The sequence below is a fragment of the Marmota monax genome, unplaced genomic scaffold, assembly GCF_021218885.2.
Source record: "Marmota monax isolate L192 unplaced genomic scaffold, Marmota_monax_Labrador192_F-V1.1 WCK01_AAM20220418_F8-fsc01220, whole genome shotgun sequence".
NCBI classification, from domain to species: domain Eukaryota; kingdom Metazoa; phylum Chordata; class Mammalia; order Rodentia; family Sciuridae; genus Marmota; species Marmota monax.
Genome location: NW_026692518.1, coordinates 3,866 through 24,677, shown reverse-complemented (window position 1 = coordinate 24,677; position 20,812 = coordinate 3,866). Strand labels below are relative to the sequence as shown.

Here is a 20,812-nt window from a genome sequence, read left to right as displayed (position 1 = left end):
TTTTGAGGTTCACAATGTGTCACCCTCCCATGCCGTAGGTGCAGGGTTGCTTACTCCCCTTTAACTCTTGACTAACCCCTCTCCTCTTCCACTCTCTTCTCCTGCCAGTCTCTGAAAATTACTATTCTACTTGCAATTTGTATGATCCCACTTTTCTAGATTCCATTCATGAGTGAGATGAGGTGGTGCTCATCTTTCTGGACCTGCCTTATTTCATTTAATGTAATGTCCTCCAGGTCCATCCATGCTGTCACTTGTGCCACGATTTCATGGTTTTTATGGCTGAGTAGTATTCTATTCTGTGTATGCACCACATATTCTGTATCTATTTGTCCACTGATGAGTAGTTAAGAGTCAGGTGATCCCTGTCAATGCACTGATGTCATTCTTCCCAGAGCTAGGAAAGCAGTGTCCTGGTATGCTTATGGAACCCTAGAGAAAACTCCAAATAGCCATAGCAACACTGAGCAAAATGAAAAATGTTGGAGGCATCAAACTACCTGGTTTCAAAATGTACTACAAAACCATACTAATCAAAACAGCATGGCACTACCATAAAAGCAGACCCACAGACCCACAAAACAGAGAAGGGATCCCAGAAATAATTCTACACATTTATAGTCAATTGATATTTTTATAAAGGAGCCAAGAATACAGATATGGTTTAGGTATAAGGCATCCCCCAAAAACTCATGTGTGAGACAGTGAAAAAAAATTTAGAGATGAAATAATTGGGTTGAGAGAGTCTTAACAAAATCAATACCTTAATCCACTTAATGGATTAACTGGGTGGTAACTGGGCAGCGTATGGGTGGAAGGAGCATGTCACTTGAGGTGCGCCTTTGGGTATGTATTGTCCCTGGTGAGCAAAGTGCTCTCTCTGCTTCTGAATCACCAGGCCCTGAGCTGCTTTCCTCTGCATCTTTCTGCCATGACGTCCTGATTCACCTCTGTCCCAGAGCAATGGAGGCAACCATCTAGGGACTGAGATCTCTGCAACTGTGAGTGTGAAATAAACTTTCCTCCTCTAAAATTGTTCTTGTCAAGTCTTTTGATCACTGTGACCAAAAAGCTGACTATGCACAATGGAGGAAAGTCAGTCCTTAAATAATGGCTCTGTGGAAACTGGATATGCATAAGAAACAAATGAGACCCTCAGCTCCCCCCAGTTACAAAGATCAACTCAAAATGGGCTCAAAGCTTAAGTGCAAAACCTGTGAAATTGCCAGAAGAAAACATGGAGTAATACTTTAGGACCCTGGTCTCGGAACAGGTTTTTTGGATATGACCTTGAAATCCTAGGCAACCATATGTATATCCATAATACACTCATTAAAACAAAACAAAACAAAACAAAACTATATGTAATTAGCAGAAGATCAGTGGAGTAGAGAGAAGGGAACAGGAGAAGAGAAAAGGGGAGGAAAGGGGGAAGGACTGGGGGCTGAATTAGAGCAAAATATATTCCCTGCTTTGACAATCATGACAAAATGAATCCTAATGTTATGTATAACTAAAAAGAACCAATTTAAAAAAGAAGAAATAAAAAAGCAACAAATGTAAAAATTGGTAAATGGGATTACATCAAACTCAAAAATTTTGACACTGCAAAGAAAATAATCAACAGGATGAGAAGATAAGCACAGAATGGGAAAATATTTAGAAAGTTAATTTAGAAACTATACATTTGAGAAGTGGGTAATATTCCAAATATGTAAATGATTCAAACTCAATGACAAACCAAATAAGCCAATTTAAAAATGGACTAAAGGGCTTAATAGACATTTCTCAAAAAAGACAAATGGCTAACAGAACTGTGAAATACTGCTCAAAAAATTACTAATCATCAGGGAAATGGAAATAAAAACCTTGATGAAATGCCACCTCACTCCAACTGCACAGAGGACAGCATGCTACAGATGTGGAGAAAAGGGGACTCTCACCCACTGTTTGTGGGAATGTGCGCTGGTCAGCTCCTCCTTGCTGTGGCCAGCACCCCTGCTTAGAACAACCCAGAGGAGGAAAAGTTTATTATGGGCTCATGGTTTCAAATGTTCAGTCCAGTTCAGCTGAGTCTACGGCTGTGGGTGGAAGTGAGGAAGAACATCATGGCGGAAGGGTGTGGGGAGAGAGCTGCTGAGCTCAGGGCAGCAGGAAGCAGAGAGGGGGCAAGGAGCCAGGGACAGATGTAGTCCCAGTCATGCCTCCAGAGACTTGCTTCTCCCAGACCCTCCTCGCCTGCCTACAGTTGCCACCCGGCAGTTCCTTCAGATTATTAATCCATCACGTGGATCAAGTCCCTGGTGAGATCAGAGCTCATCCTCCGAGCCTTCCACCACTGAACACTCCTGCAGGATGCATGAGCTTTACAGGAATTTGACTCTGGTTCTGTCTTTCAGACATCTTGGTGACTGATGTGCCTGTGAACAGGCTCTGCACAGAATGTTGTCCTGCTACAAACTTCCTCCAGATCCATTCAGCCATCAGATGCTCCTGGGCAAATAAACATAGGCCTACTATTGGTCCATGCTCTAACAACAAAACAGGATAATCCACATACGTCAAAAAGTAAACAAATATAAACAAAAAGTAGCAAAACCTCTCAAACCCTGTGATCTGGAATTTTCAACATCCATAATTTTTGTAAAATCCAAAATGATATCCTCAATATATTGCTATGAAAAAGAACTCACTTAAATTAATTATTGAGATGATTATGGTGTAAAATTAGCTTCTTCTTTCTTAGCCCCAAAAGATTCCTTTATCAGAAAATGTTGCTTTTTGCATTGGACAATAACTTACTATTCAAACATGAAAACTTGTTTATGCATATCCTCATTGTCCTTCACAGGTCATTTATGCATAACAAGATGAAATTTATGTTACTTAGCTGGATTTATTAGTGGCGGTGACAGTTAATTATGGTGCAATTGTGTTAGGAACCAATAGTGGCTATAATTGGAGGTCAAGTTTAACTGTAGCTTGAAACTGAAATGACATGTCCCAGGAGGCAGTATACCCTGGGACAGGGTGTATCTGAATGTCACTTGCTACCTGCTCCTGGTAACTGTTTTTCCTGCAAGACTTGGATGGTGTCTTGTACACCTGGTTCCATGGAAAGCAAGACCACTCCACAGAGAGAGGTCGGCCTGAGCACCGGAGCAGAAGTGTCACTCAGAGTTAGGTTTAAAGAAGACTTCATCTGCTGCCAAGAAGACCAAAGCATGGAGATGAGGGGGAGCTGAGGAAGGCAACCCCAGGACCTTTGTAGTTCCATGTCTAAGCCTGGTGGCTGCTCTTTCGTGCTCCGTGGCACCTGCTTCCACCACAGTCCTCTTGGGTCTTTGCTGAATGAGGTTATCTCTTTCACATGCAACTATGAAGTGCAAGCTTCACAAGGGTCCAGCACATGCTGGGCTTGTGAACTGACCCATCTGGTCAATTGAAATGAAGCCCAAGCAGTCTAGAACTTGACACGGGTCAGCGTAGAGTGTTATTCTCTGAAAACAGGAGAGCTCGTCGAAATTCCTCTCTTAGGAGCTTGCTCCAGAACACTTTTTACTTAAGAATCTTAGACATAGAAAGATATTTCTAAGGTTGTCTGGTTTTACATATCACCCAATTCAGCAGTACTTTTTATAATGTATCTAGGGACATTCCACCCACTTTGGATACTGCCTTAGGCCAAGTCATGCTCTTCTGCTAGGCAGACAGCTCCTGTGAATCCTGAGGAGGGGGAGGTTCTATGTCCCTTTGAAGATGGGAAGTGAGATCAGGAACCCCCTGCCTGTGTCCTGCCAGCTCAGACCCAGGAAGAGGTGCTGGCCTTGGAATTTGGGAGCAGGGCCATGAAGACAGCAGAGGGTTCCTGCGCAGACCCACCAGCCTCCACTGGGCCCTCAGGCCCCAAGCCACCCTTCTATTCTTCTCCTGGATTCTGGTGACTACCATTCACTTTCGGTAAAGCAGTGTCTTCTAAGGCTGCACAGCCCTGTTGCTGCTGCAGCAGTCAGAGTCCACCAATCTCTACCATAGGGGGAGCTCCTGATGTCCCTGTGTCCTGCAGAGACAGGGAGCTCAGTGCTCAGGGAAGCCCAGCTCAGCCTGCGGGGCTCTGGTTAGGGAACCCTTTCTTGATGGCTTCCACCTGCTTTTTAGAGTTTTGCCTTTTGCAAATTTAAAATAAATGTGTGCCTCCTTCACCTGCCAACTCCAAGTACATAGGGGTGCCAGAAATCAGATAGTCAGGTATATTGGATAAGAGTGAGAGAGAAAAGAAACAGAAATGATGGAGGGGAGAAGTAAAGAGAAAGATGATAATCTAAATGGTTTAAGGCTGCCTTTGGTCCACACTGTGAGCAAAGTCACTAGATCAACACAGAGATGATACGTAATCCTGGTGCCCCTCTGTTGTGGCCCCCTGGAGTCGCTGAGAATCATGTCATCCTGAATACCACCCTCATGTTGTCATGTACCAGGGCCCTGAAGTGTCCATCCCTGGCACTGAGAAACTGATATGACTCCATTTTTGAGAAATCAGCTTCTACTTCAAGACCTGTCCAAAGGGAGGGGGCATGACCTTTGTCCTTGGAAAAAACCCACAGAGTGCTCCTAGGCAAATACCCACCCTGCTGAGTTGTTTGTCTGTAAATAACAGGAGAGATCTGCTGAGCCAGGTGTCCCTGACTCAGTTACGCTAGGTGAGGATCCATAGCAACCCCCTAACAACCACCAATCAGCATGACACAGAGAAAAATATCGGAAATGCCAGGTGACCTTCCCAGTAGTTTATCGTGGTTGATAAGATGTTGGGAAACCATGTAATTTAGTACATACACTTCTCAGTTCAAATGTATCCACCACTTGAACTAACCAATCACCCTTACCCAACTTGTTCCCACCAATGAATGGGCTAATCAATGTTAAGAGTTGTTGTTTGATTTTCCCGCGGTATGAAATGATTTGCTGTGAGATGTTGTGATGCATAGAGCATCCCCAAAAACCCTATAAATTTTCACTGAACTAAGGGGTCAGGGACTCACTCCTCTGGACGGCTGCATCAGAAACGGTTGTGAGTCCAGGCTTGAGCTTGCAATAAAGACTGTGTGGGATTGCATCAGATTCGGTCTTGGAGGTCTATGGAGTCCCACAAATCTGGCATTACAGCACTTCAAGCTGAGCTGGAAAGGCAGCCACTGCTTCCTGCTATGAAGGGAATGGGCTGCCATCGACCCTCAGAGGCCCGCATGTCCTGCAGTTTGGGTGTTTTGGGGTATGTCCAGGGGCGCTGTTGGCCCCTGCCATCAGTTCTGAACAGTGCTTTCCCTGCTGTAGCTGTATGAGCCCTTCCCTTGCTGCCTGTGGGTCTTTGCTCAGGTGACAGCTTATCATCAGAGTCTGCTGAGGATGAGTTTGAAATAGCAACCTCACAGGCTGCTGGCTGTTCACATGGCCCGTCCTGGCACACTGCCTTAACACCTGCCCCTCTTCCTCCCTCTGTGAAAGTGTGAGCATCCAGGAATCTTATCTCTTCTGTGGACCAGGACAGCCCCTGTCCCTGGAGTGCTGGTGGTCACAGAGCAGGTGTGCAGGGAACACCTGTGGAGCATATCAATAGGCAGCTACTTCACAGACCCTGCATAGCCCAGTGTGGCCTGGGGACCCTCTTTCCTTTCTCTCTCCTGCTTCTAGAGAGGATCTAGTACAGCTGGTATTTCTTCCTGAGAGTCCTGCTACTTTCTCACCCAACCTGCTGGAGAAAACCTTTGACACACACCTAAGAACCAAAGAGCCTGCAGCTTCTGTGAGGAGCAAGATCTGTACAGGTGGGGTGGGGCAGCTTGACAAAGGGGTTGCTAAGCAACCAGAAACATCTGTTCCCCTAAGTCACAATGGCTACAGGGATGCCAGGTTGTCTTCAGAGGCAGGGCTGCCCAGAGAGAGTCAGCCCCACTCCCTGGGTGGTCTTTAGAGGGTTCTGAGGACGGAAATAGATTCCCTGGGTCAAATCCCAGCTCCACCTCTTACTGTGTGATCACAGCTTCCTGCTCAGTTTCCTTGTCTCCAAAATAGGAATAAGAGGAGCTTCTACCACATGGACGTCAACCTCAGGATTATACTCATCCCATTGATACCTTTTCAGAGACTTCGATCTCCCGACACTGTTCTGCTTATCAGAGAAATGGAGGAGGAGAAGGGCCACTCTCTCCAGGAGAGGATGCCACAGGAGCAGACCCACAGGTTGCCTTCCCCAGGAGAACCAGCACCCCTTCACGTCGCCTCCTCGGGCTTCTAAGATACAGTTGGCTTAGCAGTGTGGGGACCTCTTTCCAAAGCAACTCTTGCCTGATTTGTCCAGGAAATTTCATTTTTTTTTGTTTAGTTAAAAAGCTTTATTGAAATATATTTTATATATCATAAAATTTGCCCATTTCCAGGGCACAACTCAATGATTTTTAGTAACTGTACTGAGTGGTGCGATCCTGGTCCTAGATGAATCAGAACATTTCTGTACTTCACTAACTCCTGCGCACATTGGGCTCCCACGGCCCAGACCCCAGCCCAGGCAGATCTCAGACCTACTTTCTGGTTTACACTTTGCCTTTTCAGGACGTTTCATATCTGTCCAGTCATACGAGATGATTCTTCTGAGGCTGGCATCTTCCATGTGACATAATGCTTTGAGGTCACCCGTGCTGTAGCATGAATCCGTGGCTCTTTTAATTTCTGATGACATTCTGCTGCATGGTAGGCCAGGCTTGCTTATCCACCGTGTGGGGACAAGCAGCTTTACTGCCAGCTTGGTGTGCTGCAAGGGCCGCTGTTGCCCACGCACTCAGGGGGGCATCTGTGTGGACCAAGGCTTGACCCCAGCTTGTCTTTGGAAAAACCCAGAGCGCTCCTAGGCACATACCCACCCTGCTGAGTTGTTTGTCTGTAATCTTCAAGATGGATCACAAGTTCCAGGCAGCCTCAGCAACTCGGCAAGGCCCCAAGTGAGGCCCTGTCTCAACATAAAAAGTAAGAAGGGTTGGGGACTTGGCGCGGGGTGAAGTGCCTCAGGGGAGGGTGCTGGGTGGATGCAGGGCTGCGAGACATGCTCAGGATCAGCTTTCTGGGAGGCAGTTTAACCTGCATTTCCCTCAGCAGCACTGGGGGTCCTCTCCTCTCTGCAGCCTCCCTGCACCCTCTATCATCTCCCTGGTGAGGGTGTCACATGATACCCTGTTTGGGTTTTTTCTGCTTTGTGTTAATGACTGACCATGTCTTTCATCCTTTGCATATTTTGCCATTCATATAATTTATTTAACAAGTTTTTGTCCAATTTTTACAGGTGTGTCTTACTGTTGTGATATGAGTCATTTATAAATCATAAATCCTTTTTTAGGATATATACTTGCAAATATTTTCTCCCAGTCTGTGGCTTGCTTTTGTTTCATTTTTAGATGGTGTAGCTTATGGAACAACAGCTTTGAATTTGATGATGCCATTTGGCACTTCTGGCTATGTGTTTCTGTCCCCTGCCACCCCTGGTCCCCTGCCCCTGGGGTCTTTGTGTTGGGCCTCTGTGATACTAAACTGCAGCTGGTTATTTTCCTGGGGTTAGGGCTTTCCTGGGGAGTGAGCTTCAGGACGAGTCCAAGTCAATTGAAGTCAGCGCCTCTGCATGGGCTTTTCCAGGGAGTGGTCAGCAGGTCAAGCAGTGGCATGCTCTGGGGATGGAGTGTTTTGAGCAGGTGCCCCAAGGTCAGAATGCCACCAACCCTGCTTTTCCTCGGGCTCAGCAATTCTTTCATGAACAAGCCCTCTTCAGTTTGTGGGCAACCTTCAACTAACTTCCAGAGCTCCCAAAGAAGCTGATTTTCCCAGGATTTCTCATGCTGGTTTGGCAAAGCAGGTTCATGGACGTCACTAGTCTGACAATACACTAAGTTCTTAAGGTCGAACCTGACTTGCTGCTGCCACTAACCTTCCTGAGGGACAAGGAACTTTCCATCCCCAAAAGGGTCTCTAGCACATTCCTAAGCACACACTGGGCACTCAGGAGTGTGCTAGAGATCCTTGTAGTCAGACACTAGCAAGTGGCAGGAGTCAGAGCCAGTCCTGGCAGTGTCTCCTTTCTTCTTACTGTTGAGGACAATTCCACCGAGTGGTGGCCTGGCTGGTGTACTCACCAGGGACAAGCACCTGTCCTTCCTCCCTTGACTCATGAATCAGCCTGCCATGAGGCTGGGATGTGGCTTGGGGGGTAGAGCACTTGCCTAGCATGCCCAAGGCCCTGTGCTCCACCCCCAGCACCAAGCCTACCATTGACAGGTCTCTCCTGCACAGCAATAGCCTATTCAGTTTCACATAGTGCAAGATTTTTAGTAAGGGATGCTCTCAGATTTTATTTATTTATTTATTTTTGAAAAAAAAAAAAACTGCTTATTTCTCTATTGTTTGAAAAGTATTTTCACTTCAACTTTTGAGTGTTTTCTTTTTCACAAATCATCTCGTGGCTTGCACAGCTTCTGATGGCCCTGCTGTCTTGCTCATTTCTGTCCCTTAGATGTAACATCTCCATTTCCTGCAGTTGCCTTCTGTATTTTCTCTCAGGGTCTGACAAGATGTGTGCGGTGGGGTTTATCTGTGGACATAGCATTCTCTCAATTCCTTGCACCTGGGAGTTGTGACTTTTAAATTGTAGTAAATTATCAGACAATGTCTTCAAACATTTCTTTCTCCTGTCTTGCCTCCCTGACTAGGATTTCTGTGCTACATACTTAGCACAGTTTGATATGGTCTCACAATTTTCAAATTCTTCATGAAGTTTTTCACTTTTATCTTCCTGTGTTTCGGTTTTGCTTTAGAAGTATAAATTTTGTTGCTTACTTTTGAGTTTGCTGATTTTTTCAGGCTGCTAGTGACTCTCTCAGAGGATGTTCTCCTGCCCCACTGCTGTCTTTTTCATTCTAACATTATTGGACTGTTTTTACAGTTTTTCTTTGCTGATATTTCCCTATCCATTTCGCAATGTTGCCAGTCTTCTCAAAAAAAGATTCTTCAAGATATAAGCCAGGAAATCTAATTCCACTCCTTATGTAACTTCAAGGATTTTTTTTTATTTAAATGCAATTTTATTGAGATATCCCTGGCATAAAAACCTATACTACCTTGTACTCTATGTGTGTACATGCCACGTGTAGCTGGTGTACAAAAAGATGTTTTGATACAAGTCATGAAATGTCACAATACACCATCACCACAATGCTTATCATCTGCCTGCACGTGTGTGCAAGAAGATTAAATTAACATTCATCTCCCCAGCAAATTCCCAGTGTGCAGGGTGGTCACATAGCTATGCATTAGGCCTCTGGACAGTCACCTTACACACCTGAAGCTGCATCCTGTGTTAGCAGCCCCTCCCCCCTGCCCACTGACCTCAGGCCTTGGAGATCTCTGTTCTCTCTGTTTTGTACACTTGACTAGTTTAGATTCCACATATGTGGGATCATGCAGTATTGGCCTTTCTGTCTCCTGCTTGTTTTGCTCACATGATGTGGTCATCATCCTCTTTGGTGTTTTGTGTCATGATTCTGTATTGAATATCAGGCACTGTATGGAATGTGGCAGAAGAGAAAATGGCAGTTGCTGTTGAGGCCTAGGAAGAGCCCTCCTCTTCATCTTACTGGCCGTGAGCAGGGTTGGGTGGATCTGGTGAGCAACTGGATGGGTTTTTGGTGGTTTTCCCAAAGACCTTCACAGCCCTCAGGTCTTGCAGCCACCCCATCATGGAGCAGAAGACCTGGAGCGCCAGGAGCTTCTCTGTGCACCGCCATCATCTCAGCGTTCCTCAGCCCTCACTCCTGTCTGGGTCTGTGCTTACCCCTCCACGTGGCCGTTACTCATCTCTGTTGCCTGGAGCAAAGCAAGCAGGGCTGGTGGGAGCATTTCACATGCTACTGCTCAGGTCTCAGAAGCAGGCCATCCCTGTGCACTTCAGTCCCTGGGAGGAATTGCTCAGCCTTGCTGCCGGCTCCTTCCCAGGCACCAACATGGAACTCTTTTCTCATAGGTGTCGGGTCTTGGTGCAAACCAAGGACCATTCACTAGTCCTGCGCCACCAGCAATGACAATGTTCTCTGTCCATCAGAGCAGTCTCTTGGGCCTGAGTGAATTCTCTGTCCCTCTCTGGGCAGCAGATGCATTTCACCTACAGTCCATGTGGAATCAAGGGAGCAAATTTATTTAGTCAATAGCCCAAGCTGAGCCATTTTAAAAGGCAGGAGAACATTATGTGCTGTTTCCCCTGTGCTTCACACATTGCCATTGAGGAGAAGAGCCAGAGACACGGGTAATTTTATTCCTGCCTGGTGATGGCGATTGCTCACCTGCCAGTCTTTGCCTCCAAAATGACCTTGTGACATGGGTCACCGGTTTCTTCTCATATGCACCCACTGGAGATCCACTGCAAAGTGCCGGTGAGCGGGTGCCCACTCCCCCTGCTTGGGGCATCTAAACTGCTACAGTAGCTCAGTTTTATCTTTTAAGAATTAATTAACTTTTTGTCTAATTTTATGGCTGTCTCCTTTTCCTGCTGTGCTTTATCAAAGGCTGTGTCTCCCACTCTCTTACGTGGGGCTTTTCATTCTGAAATTTAGCTCATCAGTGTCCACTGAAATCCTGGCTTTCAAAAATCCTTGGTTATGTTGATTAACCAATTTGTCATCTTATTGTTAATATGAGACCAAGATTCTCAGGCAGCTTTCATCTTCTTAGGGGGAAGCCAAACTTCAGGACTTTTTAATGGATTAATAGAACCCAGTCAATCATGGCTGTCCTACAGTGCCATGATCAGCAACAGATGCTTCTCATAGAGTTTAAGTTGGAATGAAAACTGCAAAGGGAATGCCAGCTCCTTCGTTCTGAACAGCACGGAGGATCCAGCACCACAGAGTCGCCCACAAAGGGGTGCTTGGATGGTGTTTGGATTCGTCATTGAGACTACTTCTTCGCAATCTGACGCTAACTTAGACCTGTTCACACAGCACTTTTGTCACCTAGCCCTGCTCTGTACCAGGCAGAGACTGGGTGCTGCATCCTGCCAGCACCTAGAAGACCCGGCCACCCTGCACAGGTCACCTCCTTCCAGGGGTCCTGAAGTACAGCACGGGCTGGCAGGGAGAGAGGTGTGCCCTTGGTTCACAAATGACAGCACTTAATGTTGGCCTTGAACTGCCTGCTGGTTTCCATTTGCTGAAACTAGATGAATCCTGGGCCGGGAGAGGAGGGTATGATATGCTCAAGTGGTGTTGAAGGCACATGCTGAGACCTGCCCTGAGACGTGTTGTGTTTCTCCCCCGCCTTCCCCCACTGAGAGAATGAACAAGACAGAGCACCTAAAACAAATCTCCATAAAAGGAGATGCATTTTGCAGAGGCAACAGGAAAAGCTCCTAGTTTTACCAGTTGGTGACCCATTGCTGGTTAGTGCTTCTCCTCCAGGACCTGGAAATCTAGAGGGTTGCCTGGTCCTCTTAAGGACCATTTGGGAAAACTCACATTCAAATGTAGCACAGACTCACTTCTCCCCTGAGTGTCTTTTCTCAGGTCAGGGAGCTTTCTCTCAGTGCATAGGGCCAGTCTTCTGTCCCCGACAGCTGCCTTACTTTTGGAAGACAAGATGGTTTTCACAAAATAGAATGCCCCTTCCACTCCACCTGACTCCATTTCTCCCTTAGGTTCCCAGCTCCAGCGAGTCCGGTGGAGGCCTCCTTCCACACCTGAGTGTTTTCCTCCCATGCGCTGGGGCATGTGCTTGGTAAAGGGCCAAAGGTGGTCCACATCTCTGCAGAGGCTGGGGACCTCGTGGCCGGAGAGGCTTCCTCTGGATGTGAGGCCTCCTTTTCCAGCTGGAGACGTGCCCCTCGATTGCCTGGAGCTTCACTTACTGGGTTTTCTTCACTGAGTGCGTACACTTCACTTCCTCTCTTTCTCTGTCAGGAGGAACCTTTCCTTCAACAGTCCAGATGGTTTCTAAAGGTGACCTTGCCTGACAAGCACTGTGGTCCTCAATGTTCACTTATTCTCTGTTATCCCCAGCTTTCCACTCTCCACATCATGCCCTCTCGAGGCAGCAGGTGCATAGGTCACCTTAGGAGAGGTCCTCGCTCCAGTCAGAATGGCGGTCATCAAGAATACAAACCATTGAGTGCTGGCAAGGATGTGGGGAAAGGCCCACCCTTACATTGTCAGTAGGACTGCAAATGAGCGCAACCATTCTGGAAAGCTGTATGGAGATTCCTCCAAAGACTAGCCACCATATGACCCAGATGTCCCTCTCCTCAGTATTTTTCCAAAATAACTAAAATCAGCACACCATACGGATGCAGCCACGTCAGTGTTCGCAGCAGCACAACTCACAAGAGCCAAGCAATGGAATCAACCTAGATGCCCACAAACACATGAATGGATAAAGAACATGTGACAGATATTCACAGTGGAGTTTATCAGGCACAGAGAAGAATGAAATTATGGCATTGGCCAGTAAATGGATGGAGCTCAGTGAAATGAGTCAGAACGCCAAGGGTCCAGGGTTTTCTCTCATATGCATGAGTGAGACTGCAATAAGAGGAAAGGAGGTGAAAACAGAGGAGATCTCTAGAGTAGGAGGGGCTTGGCGGGAAGGGAGGAGGAACAGGACAATGTTGAGTGAAATTGACTAACTCATGCTATGCCCTTACGTGAGTGTAACACACGGTGTATTGGACCTTATTTATATCTATCTATAAAGCACTAATTTAAAAGACTATAAATAAATAGAAGGAAGATCAGGAGAACAGAGGAAAGGGAGGGCAGAGAGGAGGGAAAGGGGAATTACTGGGGACTTCGGTGGACCAAATTCTATTCCACGCTTGCATGATTTTGTGAAAATGAACCCCCATTATGTGTAACTACAATGCACTAAAAAGAAAAAAAAAGAAAAAAAGTTTCTATCAGGAACTTGGAACAAGTCTGCCCATTAGCAGCTGTGTTTCGCATTCATTAGCATTTTAAAGCTTTTTTTTGGGGGGGAGGAGTCCATTCACCTCTCTTTTCTTTCCCCTCTTTTAACTTACTTGTGAAAGTAATTTCCATAATTAATCTTCAATTGCTTTTGAGAATAATGGTGGATTATTTTTGCCAAGTCTGGCATTTTCTTTCACGTGCCCTCCAGTCCTTCCTCTGTTGTGATTCACTCTCCGCAGGCTCCCTCTGTGTCTTAGAACTGTAGGCTTTTTATTTTAAGAACCATGAGGGGTCCTGACTAGGAGCCACATAAAGACCCGTCATGGAGACTGGGACTGTCTGTATGTCTGTTGAGAAGTTGTCTTTCGTCTTTACAAATGTGGTGGAGCTATTCAGATCACTCTCCAGTCATGGCACACTGAGTGTTATACAGTGTAAAAGGAGTTACTTTGTCGCTGGTCCAGTTATAAGCACAAGGGCTGAAAAATAACTGACCATACAAAGGTCTTTATTACTTATTTCCCCATGATTCTGCATATGATGGTCGCACGACATGCTTGAGTTGTACTGCAGCTGAGGAGTCATTAACATATGATGAAATATGTAGATCACAGCAGTTGATCACTACAAATGTACAGGTAGCCGGTCCCCACCAGGATGAGAAACACTTAGGCAGGCGTCCTGCCTGCTGTCTCCCTCCAAATCCTGAGCTCCAGCACCACCCTGCTTCGCTGTGTCAGCTGGATTCTTTTTCATCATAAAGCACTTCTGAGGGTACCCTGTGCTGGGTGAATCAGGAGGTCATGATTTGGGCTGTGAATGGCATTCTGCTATATAGATCTACCAAGCTGAGCAATGGTCCACCTCATCATTGGCATTAGAGTTATTCCCAGTTGGTATTTTGTTATTGGTATTGAAGTTGCTACAAATGTCCTCATTAGGTTTCCTTGGCCTGTGTGTGACATAAACATGTGTTACATATATTTACATATGAGTAGTTTCCCTTGTATTCATGCTAAGTTGATGAATTGCATAGAGTTATATAACATGTGTACAATTTTTTAGAAATTTGTTTTAAAAACTGCCAACTAATTGGCAATATAAGACAGTTTTAGCTGATCCACATTTTCACTAACTTTGGTGTTTTTCAGACTTTAAAATGTTGGTTGTTCTAAAAATTAAGTAGAGCTAAGTCACTGTAGTTTTTACATGAATTTTCCCTTTTTTCTCTTTTTGCAGTGCTGGGGTGGAGCCCAGGGGCTCGTGCCCATAGGCGAGCTCCACCTCTGAGTTACGCTCCAGCCCCAATAGCCATTTTCTTCTCCCCATTTAAAAAATTAGATTGTCTTTTATGCTGGAGTGATAGCAGAATTACCTATCTGTATACGATTTGTTAGGAGATGTACTACAAATTTTCCTCCCAATTTATGTTTGCCCATTCATTTTGTAACTATATCTTTCATCTGCAGAAATATTTTTAAATGTTTTATAAAGGGCAATTATTTTATAATTTTACTTTAAACAATTTTGAAACATGATTAAGAAGTCTTTGTTAAATCAAAAATAGATTCTAATTTTTCATTTCTAGGTTCTGTTTAAAGCTTTACTCTTTCAATTTTAACCCTTGGGTCTGTGATCTCTCTAGAAATCAAATAGTGAGTTATTTTAGTTCCAACCTTAATAATGAAAAATGGAATTTCACTATTTGCAAAGTGCTGTATTTAGGAGGAATATTTAGGTACATTAAAATGTTTAATAGAACCTAAAAAGACAATTCTGAATATTGAATTATTTTTTTAATCTGAAAAACTGATTTTGATTAGCAATAATATTTTGAAGGCAGGGCACAGAACATGAAGCCTGCCTGGTGTGGGAACCGACGTCATTACTGCTTTCTTGGAGTGGGAAGATAATTTCCCTAGTGGACTTTAAAGCTTTGGGGCTCTTATTTCCCATTGAGCAAGTCCTAGTGTCCTGATCATCTTGAGTAAGCTTGTCCAACATAAACACTGAAACCCAGGTCATATTTTATTCTAATTTTTTTTCTCTATGAAAAAAAAAATCTAAAAACAAAGAGCAGAGAGATTTCCATAACACATTGACTTTTACAAATCCACAGAGATCATTGATGAGTGCTAAAAATTTGAATACAAAAAAATTCATATATTCTGTAGTGTTTGTCCAGCCAGGACACAGTGGGGAGAACTGGACAGTGGCCTCTAGAAATCACAGGCCTTGTTGTTAGTTGTGCTCCATTAACACACCTGTGGACTTATCCAATAAGTAGGTTTGGGGCTACCTCACCTCTATATCCTTTGAAAAATAGTGGCATAAACAAAATACCCAATTAAAAGTAAAAGAATAATAAAGAGAAATGCAGCATGATTTCCTCGGGCCTCCTGAGCCGCCCTTCCTCCAGGAGTCAGCCAGCCTCACAGACTCCCCATCCTGCAAATGCTTCCTTCCCCAGACCATTGCAAGGATTCCCAGGCTCCAGGGCCTGGACTGTCAAGCACCATTCCAACAGCAAGGGACCCAGAGAACACCTGTGGTGAGGCCGATCCTCTCTCCACAAACCCTCCAGCCCTGTGCATGAGAGGGAAGCAGATGAAGACCCTCTCGGCTGCCAACTTGTGGAGACCTCAGGGCAGATGGGTTTGGAGGGTGGGTTCACCCTTGTGGAAGTCTACCGCAACAAGGGGGTAACCAAACACCTCTGTTTTGACCGGCTCAGCTATCAGCCCATCAGAGACATGGCAGAGCCCCAAATGCCTCCTCTGTCTTTCCAAGTTAGTTCTTAGACTTGTTGTGGCTCAAAGTGAGACAAGATAGAAGAAACTGTAAGTCTAACCCTAAGAGGCCCCATCCCACCTATGGGCCCCAGCCTATTTTCCTCCTGATATGGATTCCTGAGAGGCCCATGAGCCTTGGAGCACTGTGGGTCCAGTCACTAATGCCTGCAGGTGCTGCCAGAAAAGAGCCAAAGGGGAGATGTTGGAGGAGCCACCATGTGGGTACCTTCCAAACCTTATCGCCAGGATGACATCCACCTAGATATCCCTAAGAGAACCACAGCACCGTGCTCCCTGAGGAAGAGAACTGGGCCCACCATGTGATGCCACTCACACATTTGGCATGGTCACTAAGCACAAAGTATCCCTTAAAAGAGCCCAAGGTCCTGAAAGCACTTATCCTCGAGATAGCATCCACTTTCAGGCTGCCCAAGTGCACATTCCTTGTTTCCTAAATAAATATTTGCTGTGCCTGTTTTTGACACATCCTGGATTTCTTTTCTGTGAGGTATGTCAAGACCCTGCAAGGGCCTCTCTTCTGGGAAACTTCCTGAGACCCCTCGCTGGTGCTAAAAGATGTTCCCAAGGAAGCTATGATGTCCAGTATCTGTTTGCAGCCATTTCAATTTATTTAATTGACAAGCTGTCTCGTTCTCTTATTCAGAAGCTTGCTCTAACTCCATTTCATAACACTGTTTCAACCGCTGTTTATTTTTTCAAAAATAATTAGAGACTGATTTTTTTCTTCCTCCCCTTCTTTTTCTGACCCTTGATTTCCTGACAACTGTATCTTGAGGTTTAGAGTGGCCATTTATTTTCATGACTGTATTGAGTGTGCTCATTGCTTTCCTATCTCAGGACATATTCTGTGATGTTTTCTCTTGGCCAGAAGCACAGATGTGAATGTTTTCCTGGTCACTGAATAGATGGATTTCCATCCTGCTAAACACAATCTCATTGGTGCTTTCTCTATTCTTCTTGAGTAAAATGGCAGTTTAGTCTATATCTGTTTTTAAGGAATCTTCTTTTCACGAATGTCCACACCAGTTTCATATTTGAGTCTAGTGAGTGAAATGTTTTCCACAAAATGTTTATGTGACTAGGTGTTTTAAGTGGGCCCTTTCCCCTTAGGAGTGGACTCTATAATATCCCACTTGGATTTTTAGCTCCTATGTATTTAAAACAAAATTTTTTTTGTGGTTCACATATATTCCCCAATTTTTGCAAAATTCATGTGAATCTTTTTCATTGAAAGTTAATATTTTTTTTTAAAAAAATCTGCCATGCAATGCTGATTTAAGATGTGTCAATGAGAAAACAAGGGATACAGAAAATGAGGATTCAGTTACTTTGTATCCATAAACCGTAGGGTGAAGCAGAGAAGGGCCCTGGGAATTCAATCTGGATGTGGCAAGGCTGGTTCCAGGGAGCCCAACTCCTGTCTCATCCAAGCAAATATCAGTTAAATGAGAGAAACCATGTATGTTTCAAAAAGCCTCCCAGAAGTCAAAAACAAAACAATAAACAACTCTCCCCCAAAACAAAACAACAACAGGCATTGGTATAAATGTACATAAAAACAATGTGGAGCCCATCACCAAAAAGGGTGGCCACATTCACTCACCTGTCACAGAAGAGTTCTTAGGCCCAGAGTAAGAATTGTCCACTGCATCTGACTGATGTCAAACTATAGGAAAATTAACAATCAAACTCCTACCAGTTCTAAACAACTGTTTGTCCTGAGCTGGTGGATAAAGTCCTTGGTGGAGAACTCGGTGCACTGGTAATGAACGAGTATCAGGTGGTGCATGAGTACTGACCCAGAACTGAAGCAGTACTACAGGGGCCATTCCAGGTGCTCATCCTGGCTTACACACAAGCTGCACTAACTCTTCAGACCACTTCCATGTGCTTAGAAGAGGACCCTGCCCCCTGCCCCCTCACACCAGGCTTCAACAAATAAATCCTTATTAAATCACCCTCTGTTGCTGAACAAGGTCATGGCTCCAGCTGTTTGAAAAACAGAAGGTGCATCAGAGAATTCAAATATAACACAGTATTTCAAGTCCTGGGAGCCCCCAGCCCCATGTCCTGGCAGACCCACTTGATGCTGTCATCACTGTCAAACAGGATGGAGTTGGTGTATGGGCCCCCATCCTCGGGGAGGATAGTGGTGTAGGAAGTAAACTTGACCCTCTTCCTCTTTGGGCCAGAAGAGTTTACAGGTTCGTTTTTCATCTCTTTCTCATAGACATAGTCAGAAGGTCTGAGTAGCTGACTGTGGAAGGGCTTCTGGGAATCTCCATTCAGCAGGAAGTTCCTCTCCTCAAACTGCAGACCCCTATCTATCATGGTCGTGCACTCCTCCGAGGGAAGTGTGATGTCCACTGGGTTCTCCAAAAGCTCCACCTCGTTCCCAAGCCAGACCCAGTCGTGGGAGGGGGGATGTTGCCCTGCTCGCTCACCACAAGCCTTTTGTGTCTGTACTTCCAGGCAAACACCACACAGTTGATCAGAAAGACCAGGATGGCCAGGCAGAAGACACAGAGCAAGGCGTACATGCCAATCTCCACGTCTGTCAAGCCCCTCAAGGCCACTGTAAGGTCACTAGGGTTACTGGATTCTGGAAACTTCCCCTGGGTGGGGAAGCTGGTGAAGGTGTCTGAACCACCATTATTGAGCAGCTTCTTGTCCTTTCCCTCCCCAGGCAGTGGCAGGGTTGTGCTCCTGTTGGTCCTGTCCTCTGGGCCAGTGGGGCCCCCATGCTGGAGCCACTCCTGGACCTCTCACCCCTGGATCCCTTCCCACTCTATGGAATTGCTCAGGTGATCTTTGTATTCCCGGTTCATGCCCTCGATGTCATTGCTGCCTCCTCAGTGCTCCTCCTCATTGCCCAGTGCAAACATGACCTTGATGCTTCCTTTACCCACAGCAAGAACACTCTTCCTCTTGGTCTTCTGGCAAGGCTCCCTGATCATCATCTACAACTTGATCAGGGGCCCTCTGCAAACACAACCGGCCACTGGGACTGCAGGTTTGGCTGGACAGACACCACCATTTTATCCAATGACCAGACAGTTATGGAAAAATCCTTGGGATCATAAATGTCTAAGTGTTACTGAATTGAACAAAATTCCAATAAAAAAATCAAAATATTTGTTGTGTCAACTCTTCTTCACATTTGCAAATTTTATCACAGAAATGTTAATTCCAAAGCATTCTTTAAGTGTATATAATTAGAAAAAATAAGCCCCAGTGCTCTGTAACCTTAATCCATACTTGAGATACACTGGACTGTCATTAATAATGATCCACATCCCAGTAACATGACAAACAAACAAAACAGTTTAAGAAGGGCAGGAAAGTACACATAGTTTATTTCATGTCCTACAACTGAATTTTGCTGTGACCCTTCTTAAAGCTTTTTGAAAAATTAGGCCATGCATCCAAGTCATTTCCAAGGGCAACTAATCAGCCATCACCCAAGATATCATTTGAACTATGATATGTTAGAAATTCAATACAGATGAAGCCACACAGTGCTGGCTGAAGGTACTTGGGGGAAAATGCATTATAATCCCATCCCACTAGAGAGACACAATGCTCCTGATATCTTCTTAAAGTGATTCACTAAAACTCTGAAAATGTGTAAAAGTTTTAGAATTGTCCATAATTACAGTAAGTAGACAGCAATTTGGTGCCTACTTACAGTAGCTGAAATGGAATTTCTAAGTGTCAAAAGCTGCCTGCTTTCATAAAAATAGAAAAATACAATTCTCTGTCATGGTCTACAGTAGACAGTCAATTGCACAGATGAACTTGCTGCCAAGAAAAAGGCACAGGGACCTGTGATGGACATTAAAAGAGCGTCTGAGAAGAAGTGTTCCCCATGCACTGGGGGCAGACTGGGGAAGAGGCAGGGAGACATGCTGGGTGCCATCTCAGCTGCACATGCCCACTGCTGATCACTTTTGGGACATGAAGACTGAGAGGGACAAGCTCTCTCCATTAGCCAGGGTCTTAAAGGTCTCTGGGAATCTCATCTCTTTAGGAATTTGAAGAACCTCCCAGGGAATCATTTTCTTATCTCTGGTGGAGACTCGAGAAGAGAGTGAGGTGAGAGAAGCAGTCCATGCCTGGCATTTGCTGTGGACCAGCCACACTGGAAATTCACTGTCTTTTTGGTGAAGATGGAGCTAGACAGATGGAGGATATTCTAAAGTGACACCAAGAACTCTTGTCTCTGCTCCTTAAGGTGCCACTAAGTAAAAAGCACCAAAGGTGAAATAGGTGTAAGAAAAATGAACCTCTAAATTACAAGCATGTTTTATTTTTAATTGCAATTTTATCACAATCACTTAAAACACTGTAATTAATGTTTACACCAAAATATTTCCTAATTTACTTTCAAAAGAAAAAGTTTGCTGAAATGATCTTTAAAACTTTCAATAATTGCTTGATTTCACCTTCCAATTAAAGCATTCCTAAAAAGAACAACTTACAGCATTTTTTTTTTGACTCAAAGAATAAATTGATTTTAAACAGTAGTAACTGTGTGTATGCTTTAAAAGAGATTTTGGTTGATTTAGCAGTAAAGATTATTTCAAAAATGATGCAGATCTTGGTGCTGGATATTCAGAGTAAAGAATCATGGCATTAAAAAATTAATCTGTGTTCAGAGAGCGATGCAAAGATAGGAAAGCTATTGAGAAGATGGTTCCATCATCCCCTCCACCCCATAACCCTCCAAGTATGGCCTCCACATTCATGCACAGAGGTGGACAGTCCCTATAACAGATCTGAGGGCCCCAGGAAAGCACAGCAGGAAAGGGGGTTTTATGGCCTAAAACTATCAATTCATCCAATTTACCTTCTATTTGCAATTTAGTTCTAGAGGACATATTGCATTAAAGCTGCACGTATTAAACAGACATTAGAAAACAACTCAATTGTAGACTAACACTTTACAGTGAGAATTTATAGTTTCATTGACAATATCTGTTGCTCAATTTCCAAAATATCATTCCATCA

The 20,812-nt window shown here is 44.7% G+C and overlaps 1 pseudogene; it reads right to left on the bottom strand.

Moving 5' to 3' along the window:
- Positions 1-17,842: 17,842 nt before the first annotated feature.
- LOC124093457 (transmembrane protein 132B-like) lies at positions 17,843-18,889 on the bottom strand (annotated as a pseudogene).
- Positions 18,890-20,812: the final 1,923 nt, after the last annotated feature.